The sequence below is a fragment of the Dromaius novaehollandiae genome, chromosome 3, assembly GCF_036370855.1.
Source record: "Dromaius novaehollandiae isolate bDroNov1 chromosome 3, bDroNov1.hap1, whole genome shotgun sequence".
NCBI classification, from domain to species: domain Eukaryota; kingdom Metazoa; phylum Chordata; class Aves; order Casuariiformes; family Dromaiidae; genus Dromaius; species Dromaius novaehollandiae.
This window is the reverse complement of record NC_088100.1, coordinates 67,623,788-67,633,481: the sequence shown is the minus strand read 5'-3', so window position 1 is coordinate 67,633,481 and position 9,694 is coordinate 67,623,788. Positions and strand designations below refer to the sequence as shown.

At 49.4% G+C, this 9,694-nt stretch overlaps 1 long non-coding RNA gene across 1 annotated transcript; it reads right to left on the bottom strand.

Moving 5' to 3' along the window:
* Positions 1 to 5,264: 5,264 nt before the first annotated feature.
* On the bottom strand, positions 5,265 to 9,248 carry LOC135328033 (uncharacterized). The gene is made up of 6 exons (XR_010388759.1): positions 9,206 to 9,248; positions 8,581 to 8,765; positions 8,135 to 8,201; positions 7,539 to 7,684; positions 6,763 to 6,960; positions 5,265 to 5,430 (listed from the first exon to the last, which is right to left on the bottom strand). It is a non-coding gene; the product is annotated as an uncharacterized LOC135328033 (long non-coding RNA).
* Positions 9,249 to 9,694: the final 446 nt, after the last annotated feature.

Sequence of the window (9,694 nt, the reverse complement as noted above, 5' to 3'; positions counted from 1 at the left end):
TGACAGAAGTTAGTTAAAGGAAGGAAGAAAATATGGTGGGATGAGCTATGTTACCTGTCACCCCTTTCTAGGAGTGGCATCAACAAGCACGTAGTTGAGAGATGTAGCAGGGGAAGCACTGTTCAGTCGGTGCTGGACCGTAACACTGAGGAATGGGGCTTGGGGCACTCTAGCTGAGCATGTCTCTCTTGTGCATGCAAAATGCCAGTTTCTACAAGCTTGTAACAGTGCCTGTTTCAAGGAGATTTTCCGGTGACGACCAGGGAGGACATCCTGGTCAGAAATGTCTAGTAAACACCAAATGCCTGCCCCAGCATCGGGGGGGGGGGGGGGGGGGGGGGTGTTAGACCTGACCAGAGAAGAAGTTGCTTGTGTTTGTTTTTTTTTTTAAACGTTGATAAAATGACAGCTTTTTGAGACAGGTGAGCTATTTTAAGTGTTTATTTTCTTTCCTGAAGTAATCAGTCTGCGGCTGATTTCAGCCCCTAAGGTTAGCGTTTGCCAAGCTGTAGGACTGTGTAACAGGAATCATCAGCCAATTTAATAATAGCAGATGCTATCTTCTGCCCATAATACTCATATATGTCTTTCATGGATTATTAATGCTCCATAACTCCCAAGCTTCTGGATCCAAAGTCTAGGAGACACTGATTTGTTGAGGAGTGCAGGTCAGGGGTGGCCAGCTGTGGCTGCTGAGCTGCAGGTGGATCTTGAGCAGGGCAAGCGTGGTTCCTGGTGGCATGCCACACGGTGCACAGAGGGCTGTGCAGGCACAGACACTGCCAGGCAATCTCAGGCTCCAGCTCTGTGAAGAAGTACATGGGCAGAGGCTGCTGCCCATCCCCATGGAGACGGTGGGCCTGTGGGAAACCTCTGAACCCCTCCTGGAATTCTCTCTGCTGCCCTAAACCTTGGGCACATTAAGGTTTTGGCAGGCAGCTCACAAGAGCATGAAGGTTGGTCACCTTGGAGTAACCTCACTTCTTCTCCAGCCTCAGACGTTCACTAGCCACTACCACACAGTACAGACTCAAGGATCAGCTATAAATCCCTTTGCATCAGGTGCACTACTCTTCTACTTCTCATTACCAACCAGCTCCCTCCCCAGGTGTGAGTATGTTCCTTCTGCACATTTCACATGCTACTTTTTGCAAATGTTTTGGTGCAGAAGGAAGGAAATGCAGCAGCAGCTGCCCGACCACTGATGTGTCTAAGAGCAAGATGCACTCTCTGGGTCAGGGCACTGCAGTGTTTTCTTGGCGTGTTTGCAGCAAGAAAGGCTCCTAAGTAGATTCCGGTGTTCTTGCTAACTTTAAGGCTACCCGAAAGATCTCTCATGTGGCCAGAGAAATGCGACTGCAATGCTGACTGCAGAGCGCATCACATTCTCCCCCCAGGAAACAGCCACTCTTGAAAGGTGGCATGGGGGTGGCCATTAGAGTCTTTTAAACTTGGGTACACCTTATCCATGTGAAGAAGTATTTTTCATCAGGTGAGCATTCCTGGTACCCATGCATACTGTGATTATTATTAAACAAATATTGTATGTAGGGAGGATGGAAACTGGTTTATGAACTTTTTCCCAGACACAGCCATTAACTGTTGACAGAAGGGCACAGATTGCACCATACGTTAGAGGTAAGAAGAATTGGTTCTGCTATTCTAATACATTCTGCAAAGTTATTGCAAGATAATTTTTACTGTGTAGTATTCTCTTCATGCCATATTTATTTTCTTAAGTGCAAACTTAGAAGTATAGATATGATTTATAGGCTTGAACTGTATTCCTAAATTCTAATGAAGTAAAAATGTCACGGTCTCGTACGAATGACTGTGAAGGAAAAACATAAGAACTTTAGTTGTAGCTAATTTTCCAAAAGTATTCTCAACCCTCATTATCGCAGGCGGAAGGGGAAAGCACAAGCAGCATAGCTACACCACCTTACAAAGCTGCTGACCTTACAAAGTCTCTCGTCAATTTTACAACACCAAGAACAAACCAACCTTTCACATTCTACTTTAAAAAATGTTATGAAGTCAGGAGTACGTCTCTCTAGAGATGACAAAACCTGTTTTCTTCTCTATAGTTGTATATGATTCATATGACCTCAGGTAAGTGGAGATGGGGCCTTCCTGAACAGCACCTTTAATGTGATGAGAAAATCCAGTATGATGTACCTGCTTTGGAATTTCTCTCAAACATGGTCTGGGTCTTTCATAAGCCAGTATTTCTGACTTACTGCATACTTAATGCATAAAATTCATTAATGTTTTTATAGCAATTGAAAACTAAAAATGATGTCACAGCCAATTTAAATACAACAATTCAACACTTTCTAACTAACTTTTTGAACTAATAAAGTATAAAACAGAAGTGGCAAAAAGGAAAATCTTCCAATTGACTGCTTCATCTTTTGAAAATTTCCAAAACAAATATTTCCGTCAGCATCTGGTTGCCTGAATCTTCTCACAAATGATCCACAGCAATCCTCTTAGTGATGCTGTCTCCTGTAAAGATATGACAAAACATCACTTCAGTAATGAGTAATCTTTAAAACTGACAGATAATATTCCACTAAAGAAGCTAAAACATTTACAATTCTCATAAGCCACCTCTCAGTGTCTTTTTAATTTATTTTTATCCAGATAAAATTGGCCAGAATGAGACTGATTTATGTGAAGTCAGGACAGAAGTCTACATGATCATGGGAACAAAGCTAATGTGAAACCATGGTCCCACTGACTTCAACACCTAAACCAGATTTTGCCAGCCTTCCATTCCAGTCTTGTGTGTCATCAAAAGAAACCAAGAAATTGTTCTCAAACACTTACAGACAGACGTAGTGAACAAGGATTATTTCAATTTCAGACACAGGGCATACATTTGTATGCTTTTAGGAATGAATGATAAATGAAAAATACAGCCCAGTGTGCTGAATTATTATGGACTTCAGAAACAGAGGAGAAGTCTACAGAGGAATATGCCCTCTTTAGAAAGTATCCATGGTTTACTAGCCTAATTTTGACCTCAAACTGTTGGAGTACAGACACTCAGTTTAAAACATTCAAATGTGCTGTTGCTCAAACCACTGAGCAGATTTGTTGTTAGTGACAGTTCATTACTTCTGCTTTTCAGCTACCTAGAGAGATAGGTAAATACACAACAACTTCCAAGGGAGCTCTTCCACATAAGCAGCAGCTGCACTGGCTATCATCAGCTGTTCTAGCTTGGGATGAAGGAAAGGCAGGTATGCCTCTGAAGTCAGATGTACAAGTGGACCAGGAAAAAGTCTGGACATCCCTTTTTAGAATATGAGACATGGAACAGCTATGTGTCTCTTCACAGGTCTTTTCAGGAGTCTCACCGTTGGAAGCCTGGTGCCTGAGCCTGTCTCAGAGCAAGCTGAGGAGATGCCAGCCAAACCCTTGCACAGCTCACAACGCGCGATAGGCAGGAGCAGTGCTCGGAGGGGCTCTATACTAAACAAGCTCCACATGGCAAAGGTGAAAGTAATGCCTGCAGCATCAGCGACCTGTGGCCATGGTGCAAGCCGTGGACAAGGGATGGGTGCACAAGCCTGTAGGTGAGAGCAAAGGCTTTCCCCACAGGCAAATGCATCTTGCTTCAGTGTTATCAGGGACATCTGGTGGCAATACACAGGCAGTTCAGTTTAAATCTTTTTCAAGGCCGTGTCTGCGCTTCCATGGCTAATCCCCGTTGAAGGACATTGTAAATTACAGTTCTTTTGGACAAAAACCTATACTGACTGTGCAGCATGCCAGGAACAAGGACTAGCCAGGGGACTGGCTGCGCACAGCATGATTGTTTTTGTTTTCTTTTGATGGTGGGAAACACTGGGCACAAGGAATCCACCAAAACACTGTCTATTTCTGAAAAGCAGTTGATGAAAACCTGCTTGGTATTACTTTGGGCTACTTACTCTCTCTGTAAATGTCCCAAACCTTATAGCCTTTCCAAGTGAAGGCACCCGACAAGACTTCAACTCCTGCTTTGAAGGATATAGCTCAATAGAGAGGACAAATTGAAAAGGGCAGCAGTGAAGGTGGAGGGGCTTAAGACAGAAAAAGGGGACAGTGGAGAGGGGCTAAAGAAAGCTCCCTTGGCAATTTCTGGCTTGTGTCTTGCACAAAAAGAAGGAGTGATCCTCAACAGGAGCGACAACATTCAGATGGGTTAACGTGGATCCGCCAAAGCTTTGGCTTTGCCTTTGTGTAAGGGGAGAAGAGGCCACCAACAGCCTCAGCTGAGGGGAAGAGCAAAACAGGGGCTCGTGCTCTTTGTCAGCATGGTGTGGCAGCTCTGTGCATCTCAGATGTGGTGTTTCTGGTTGCAGCAGTTAGAAGGAAAGAGATTTAACAGGAACACTACGTGTGTTCACATCAAGAGTATGTCCTACACTAAGAGTCTCCTTGGGTGGTTTCTTCAGGAGTTGGATACAACACTTTTTTACTTCAAAGAAGAGAATCCCCCCTCCCTCCCTCTCCCCGCAGGGGAGCTACATTAAGAAGTTATCCTTGAGTGTACCTGCCAGGACATATATCATAACGTAAAATACCTAGCAGACCAGTTGCTCTTCTGCAAATGGTACCTGAATTCAGGAAATTCATCGTCATGGCTAAATGGAAAATACACACAAAGGGAATGAACACACAAGTACACTTGTAACTCTAATGAAAGCACAGCAGGAGGAAAACCATTGGAATGAAAATTTAATGTGAGTTCCAAAAGCGGTTTCATCAAGGACCACCAAGGTGGACAGGCATTCATTGTAATGCTGTGGTTTCTATACTAGATGTATTTCAGACTGGCCAGATATTTCAATGGCAGCCTCTGAAGACTGACTAATAAAAAAACCCAAATGCTTCTCTTGAGTTGGCCCACGAGAAAGCAGACACGGATGTTTTCATCTATTTCCAAAGCAAGGACTTGACTATTGACCACTGAGGAGGTAAGCCCTTGTTCTGAGGAAAAGCATCCATCACCTGAGTCCTCACCCAAGCACGGCTTGGTACAAGATGGCACAACATAGTACTCCGTAGCTCAGCTAGCTCATACAAAGGAGTTAAAAGGCTGCTATGGTATAGAAGTGGCTGTAGACAGTATCGACTTTTCTGTTCCCACAACAAGGGCACAGGCACAATCGGGCACAACTGGGAACACCACGGAGAGGAGCGCAGCAGCGCTGGCTGCACAACATGAGAAGTAAGAGTTACTAGAGTAGGGAAGACAATGTGGCAGGAAGAAAACAAGACAAAGGAATTGTTTATTCTTAAGGATGAACGACAGGCTCTTGGGAGCTGGTTTTCATTTGCTTCGGTTACAGTCAAGCACTGTCCTCCCCAGAGCCCTCTTCTCCAATGCTTCTTACACTTCCACCATCCAGCAGGGAAGGAATTCTATCTCAATATCTGTAAGAATGTGAGAGGAGAAATCAGCAATGAAGGACGGGATCGTGGGAGCCGCTTTTCATTTGCTGCCATCAGGGGCAGGCACATGTGAGAAACACAGCAATGTTGTAGAGGAAAACATCCTAAGCAATTCAGGCTAACAACAGTTCCTGCTCTACACTGTCCTGGTCTCTGATCTGCCAAAAGTCGTCGCTCCCTCTGACTAAAGAGTTCCTGCCTACCCTTGTATTTCCCACACCTTGCTCTTTGCACGCAGCGAGAATGTTAGAGAAGAGGCCTGGTAGCTGACTTCAGGGTTTTTCTGCCTGTTCTATTAGTCAGTTCGCATCATAGGCAAAAAACCAGCAATACAAACTGCTCTTTGCTGGGTCACAGAAATCCCCACTCTCCCGAAGATTGCTCAGCACTGATGGGGTAGGGTCAGCCAAGTAACACTGAGCAAACGCCTGAGCTGCAGTTGTCTCCTGCTCCTGCTGCACTTGCATCTGCTGGTGTTGGCAGCATTCCTGGCAAGACAATACCGCACGTCAAACTTCCAGGCCTTTAGCTATTCCTCCTTTTCTCTGGAGTCTGAAGAATGACCACAGCGTGACACCCACGCAGCACAGACAGAACCAAGGGAGTAAGCAGAGGCAGCATCCAGTATTTAGGGCCTCTACTTCGGCCAAAACCCTTCTGCAGAACAAGTGTTGGAAAGCAAGCTTGTATTCTGTCTATGGAGGACCTAAATCCACGAGGACTAGAGGGAAACACCTTCCTTTTGTAGACCTGCCTCTCCATTTGGTAGTTCTGTAAACCAGCGATGTTGTGACTGACCAAACTACACCCTTCTCTGCTCTCTTACCGTGCCCTGAGCTCATGAGACAATGCTTTCTCATTCTTGCAGATAAGCCGATGGTGAGCGCTGGGGGGAGCTGAGGGTGGCCCAGGGAAAGGCCTTGCCCTTCTTCTTTAGGATTTGCTGGGTCCTCCTAACACAGTTCCTTTCATCCTTCAAGATCTTGAGAGGTAGGTGTGCAAATGGCTAAGCTAACTGCTTGACTGGCAGCGGCACTGGCTACAGAAGGAAAATGCTGTCGGGTTTGGCCTCTTGAGCCGGTGTCGCTGGAGCACGCCTGCTCCAAAGAAACACCCCAGCGTCCTGCTGCTGCAGCAGAGCCAACTGCAGTGGGCAGCCAGATGACACCCAACTGCTTGGAGGAGTGTCTACCCTGACAGTACCCTCTGGGCCAAAGCCGACTGATTCCACAGCTTGGCTTTCACTGCTGGAAATGGTTCTCTCTCTTACCGTGAGCATGCACACAGGCTCATTCTGCTCTTAGTTGCTCCTACCTTCTCCTCTCTGTATCACCTCTCCTGCTCTTCCAGGCGCTCAGCCAGCTCTGCATTTTGCCAGTCAATATACACGCACTGCTGTTCCCACCGGTAAGCCAGCTCGTCCTCCACCACGAGTTCCAGTAGAGCTTAATCAACAGCGGTGCCAATCAACACTTCCAGCACTGGCTTGACTGCCACGTCAAAGTCAAACACCTGAGCAGAGCAGTCAGGGAAAGAGACACAAATGACCCTTGATCACAGTCCCTCTTAACAGCACAGCAGGAGAGGAGAATGAGCAAAGCATTGTGCTCAAGGCAGTGCTGAGCTGTGCAGGTGGGGGCCCTGTGCCAGCTCTGGCAGGAAGCATTAACACGGCTGTGGGCTAAATGATGAGGAGGCCACCAGGCGATTGGGCCTCTCGCATGCACCCCGCAACACCACACGCCCCTCACAGCCGCTCTGGTGGCTGCCAGGGAGGGGCAGAGCACTGCCCTGCACCCAATTGCTGCTCACCTCCCTTTTCCCAACCCCTCTCGGCCTGGATGCTCTTTCTACAGGGAACAACATCTCTCAACACAGTAGCTCTTAGCTGAAAGCAGTACAACCAGGCCCCTCGGAGAAGCAGCCCCTTCCTTAATTTTACAGTAGGCACTAGAGACAGGTTTGGGTTTTTGGAAATATGTCCTCTCAGCAGAAATCCCTGCACTTGCTGCCCCAATTTTGCATTGGAAACTTGTTTCCGAGGGGAAACATCTTTTGACTGTTCGTGTGGCCCGGGCTTTGCCCCATACCTATCCTTGTCCCGCCTGTGCAGCCCCATCTCCACCTGTTGCTGTCTCCATGGTGAGGGGAGAGGGTGATCTGTGCAGAACTTCACGTTTCTGGCACTTCCCCTGCAGCTCGATTACCTGCTGCCTAAGCTCTTCAGAAGGCAGCTCTAGAAAGGAAAAGCTACAGGTTGGATGCTGTTTTGCTTCAAGTCCTGACTTTTAACTCTGACAGTTCTCTAAGGAGACCCATAGTCAACGAATGGGCAGGAAAGTGCCTTCTGTGAAGGAAAAAACCAAAACCTAGACCCCAACTGAAAGCAGACACCAGGTTACTAAGTAGGCCCTCTGATGGGGCCTGCTCCCTAGTTCTCGGTGAGGTCTGCAGCGCTTTTGGGGAAGGGCTCCTGAAAGGACATTTCCCGCAGCAGGTCTTAGAAGCCAGAGTCTAGACCAGGCACTTTCAGCTCACCTTGAAGAGGAAACAGTTCCTGGCAAACTGCCCTTAGGCAAACTTGGCAAACGGCCATTAGGCAAGTGCACAAAAGGACACGGAGAGCATAGCTACCAAGCATCTACTCTGGCAGAAGGCAGCTCCGTGGTTTCTTTTGCAAACTCACCTGTTGAGTGGCAAAGACCCTCTGCAATAGCTGGTGGGACCCAGATGGGGTACTGCTTGACCTCAGCCTGCAAGAAAGGTGTTCAGGTTACCAAGCTGCCACTCAGCAGCAAGGGCCATGAGCAAGCTGCTTCAGCAAGGCAGTGATGTGGCAGAGGCTCCAGGGAAAAGCCAGAGGTCATCAGACACCTGCTGAGGAGATGCCTTGGTCCGGCAAGGGCACTGCCTCTCTGCCCCACAGCAGTGCTTGTGGCAAAGGCTTCTGCTGCCGCTTTGGTCAGCCAGGCGGCTCCCCCACACTGTGCCCCACAGGGCCCCTCTGCACCCCCTGCAGAGCCGCCCCCACCCTGCTAAGACACCTCCTGCCACCACCCAGCAAGGGCCAGCAGAAAGGGAGCCACTGCTTACATCCGCCAAGATCAGCATCCTCACGGTCTCGCCACTCACCCCGTAGGCAAGAGAACAAAGAGCCAAGGTGAGCGGCTCATCCCAGGGGCTGTTTCCAAAAGCCACGTTGCTCTCTTGGCAGAACGGAAACCCCGGCGGCACTTACAGGTTGCGAGAAGCTGAGGGCGTCCACGAGGAACCCAAGGGAGGGCATTCGGGTGACCCGGGGCCCCTGGTCTCCTTGGCTTTGCAGGACAGGGACAAAGGAAGAGCTCTGTCACACCCAGCCCTCTCTGCTCCCTCCCCTGCCACCCGCCCAGTGCCTCCATGCCACCCTGACACAGCAGAGCTTCCCACAGCACTTGCTGGCAGCACCGCTCTGGAACGCCCCCCTATTGCCAGGCCTGCTGTCTAGAGGCCTCTTCTGCACGCAAACACAGAGCGGCAGCTCGGGCTCCCAATCTGTGCCAGCAAGGAGCTGTGGCGACAGCTCCATGGGATTGGAGCTGATTTCCAGGCACTGAGCTAAGCACCTCACGCAGCTCTGCCCAGCAGCTACGCTCTGCGGTGGGTGTCCCTTTCCCCCACCTCCACAGCTGCATTTCTGGGGGCAGCTCCACCTGCAGCTCTCCACCACCTCCAACCTTGATGCCACAGGCACACCCAATCTCCTGGCAGGGCTCACCTGAGCATGGCCTGCAGCCAGCGCTCCTTCCCTGCCTGCGACCTGCAGAGCAAAGGAGAAACAGCCTCATACCCTGCTGCAACTCATCCTTTGGACACACACAGGCCCCCAAACACATCTCGCCTGCTTGGCACAGAGGCTCTGGGCTGCCCAGGGACTGGTGGCAGGAGCCCATGGGTGAGCTCTGCCCCTCCTGGAGATGAGGTTGCTTCCCTGCCTTCCCACGAAGGCACGCGGCTTTGCCTTCACCACAGGGGAAGCAGGAGCCCCAGCATTCCGGTTCTTGTCTCCAAAAAGCCATCGGGTCCTGCTCTGAACCAAAGCAGGGCCTCTACTTTCTATGGGGCCCCCCCACAGCCTGACCTCAGCCCCAGCAAGCCGCAGAGGACTGAAGGCGGGCACGGTGCTCTGCACCTGCCACAGCCCCACCACCTGGCCCCACCACTCACCGGAAAGTGACCGCAGAGACGTGGGTGGGCCACACGAGGC